Below are 2,324 nucleotides of genomic sequence, written 5' to 3'. Positions count from 1 at the left end.
AGCACTGCAGAGGTTATACTAACCAAAATTTTAAAATTACTTGTCTTCGATTGTTTTTCATTGCAACTAAACTTCTCTCTTGTTTAATTATCCAGATCAGGAACCTTAAAGCAGCCTATCGGAAGATATTCATGCGTGCTGATGTAAATGCCGGGTCATTCGAGGATAGGCTTGCCGAAGTGGTATTTCTCTGTTTTGCTTTATCGCTTTTAGGAGCCATGATTTGTAGTTACTTAGCAATGTCACATTACTTATGTGGTTGCTTTCTCTTAGGTGAAATGTCAGCAGTGTTCCTTTTGCTCCAACAAGTTTGATCCATTCTTAGATCTAAGCCTCGAAATTTTCAAGGCAGAATCATTGCAGAAAGCACTTGCAAATTTCACTGCTGCAGAATGGTTGGATGGAGGGGAGAGGCAATACAATTGTCAAAGATGCAAGCAGAAAGTTAGGGCTCTGAAACAGTTTACGGTTCATAAGGCACCTTATGTGTTAACTATTCACTTAAAGCAGTTCCATGCGCACAATCCTGGACAGAAGATTAAAAAGAAGGTTCAGTTTGACTGTGCTCTGGACCTAAAACCTTTTGTCAGGGGCTCATATGTAAGTTGTTCTTTTTTGCTAAGTTTTTGTGGGCATAAAATATCTCACCTTGTTAGAATTTCCTTTTGTCAGCTGATGGATATCCATTTTTGAACTGTGGAACACTAATGAAAAATAACTAAATGTACTACCATTTTTTAAGCAAATTCGTTATTTTTTAGAATTTTATTTATTTACTGATATAGCTTCTGTTTTCATAATGGCCATAAGCCCATAACCTTTCGTTTCTTACTCTCTCGTTATGACTTTATATTATCTGATATGCCTTTAAGATATCATTCCGATGAATACTTTTAACTTTAATTGTTACCAACTTATTTTGTTCTATTTTTGGTCAGATCTCAATGTTTTTCAATACAGATTACTGGTTGGCCATTGGAGTTAATGGCTTATGCTTATTTAGCTGTTAGTCCTCCAAGCATGATAGCGCAATTTGAAGAGGTAGGAACTAAACTAACTTTTCTGATATTGTTGTTGTAGAACTCAACTAGTGATTCTTTTGACAGATGGCTGCAGCAGCATCAAATAAAAGTACCGCCAAGAAAGATTCGAGATATCCTGAAATAGAGGAGCAAGTATTGTGCGAATCCAGTATATCAAAATACAATAATTTCTTACAGGCAAGAAAACTTTTGATGCCTTCATCTCTTACTTTTAGAACGGTCATAGCTTTTGAGAACTTTGTGTTTCTTTGGTGATAAATCGAGTTAAAATTAAGATAAAAAAGGTGATTTCTTTAGTGGTCTTTTTATAATTACAAATGTCATTATGAATATTTTTTAACTACTTTTTTATATAATTATGCAGGATAACAATGAAGATTAAGCTGATTATTATTGTGGTTTATTGGCTAAGATAAAGTGCTATTTAGAATCTTTACATGTATGGTTGACTAATGCTTTTTATTAGAAGATACTTTTATTGGCTAAGTGATATTATGGTTTTGATATGGCTATGCTTACTTTAGTTTGAGATGTATGAATTTTACAGTTAACTTTATTCTTGTACTTTTAGATCAATATTATAAATATATTTTGGTTAGAGATAATTTTTATTATATATAGAAATTATTTAGTATAATTATGTATTTATTTTTATTTTGTAATATTCAACTCATTTAAATAAAAATGCAGAATTATTATATATGTAATCATATTAACTATTATGTTGTATTAATAATTATTAGATAATTAAATATATATACAGAAAAAAATAAGACCTAAAGCTACACTTATATACAGTAGTTATAGTATAAAAAAAAAACAAGACCTAAGGCTACACTTATATATAGTAGCTATAGTATACAAAAAAAGAGGGACCTAAGGCTACGCTTATAAAAAGTAGCTATGGTATACAATGTGGCTACGCTTTACAAGTGATGCAGTAGTGTTGAAAAGCGTAGCCTATTCTGGAAAAATGAAAGCTGAAAAGCGTAGCCTTTGGTCCTGGACAGCATCACTTGAAAAGCGTAGCCTATTCTCAAAGGCTAAAAGCGTAGTCCTTGGTGCAGAAAAGCGTAGCCTTTGAGAATAGGCAACGGCCGAATAGGAATCACTCCAAAAAGCGTAGCCGTAGCCCAAAAAGCGTAGCCGTAGCCTAAGGCATCATTTTTTTTTTACTTTTAGCTACACTTTTCAAGTGTACCTAAATGGGTGTTTTTCTTGTAGTGGCAAGGCCATTAACATGACCCACATGGCCGAACTTAGAGGGGAGGAAGAGGCAGT

General features: G+C 33.3%; 1 long non-coding RNA gene across 1 annotated transcript; it reads left to right on the top strand.

Moving 5' to 3' along the window:
- Positions 1-268: 268 nt before the first annotated feature.
- Positions 269-1,255, top strand: LOC127746787 (uncharacterized). The gene is made up of 3 exons (XR_008008558.1): positions 269-600; positions 939-1,041; positions 1,107-1,255. It is a non-coding gene; the product is annotated as an uncharacterized LOC127746787 (long non-coding RNA).
- Positions 1,256-2,324: the final 1,069 nt, after the last annotated feature.

The sequence above is a fragment of the Arachis duranensis genome, chromosome 4 (genome assembly GCF_000817695.3).
Source record: "Arachis duranensis cultivar V14167 chromosome 4, aradu.V14167.gnm2.J7QH, whole genome shotgun sequence".
In the NCBI taxonomy this organism is placed as follows: domain Eukaryota; kingdom Viridiplantae; phylum Streptophyta; class Magnoliopsida; order Fabales; family Fabaceae; genus Arachis; species Arachis duranensis.
The sequence above is the reverse complement of the archived record's forward strand: the minus strand, read 5'-3'. Positions and strand labels throughout refer to the sequence as shown.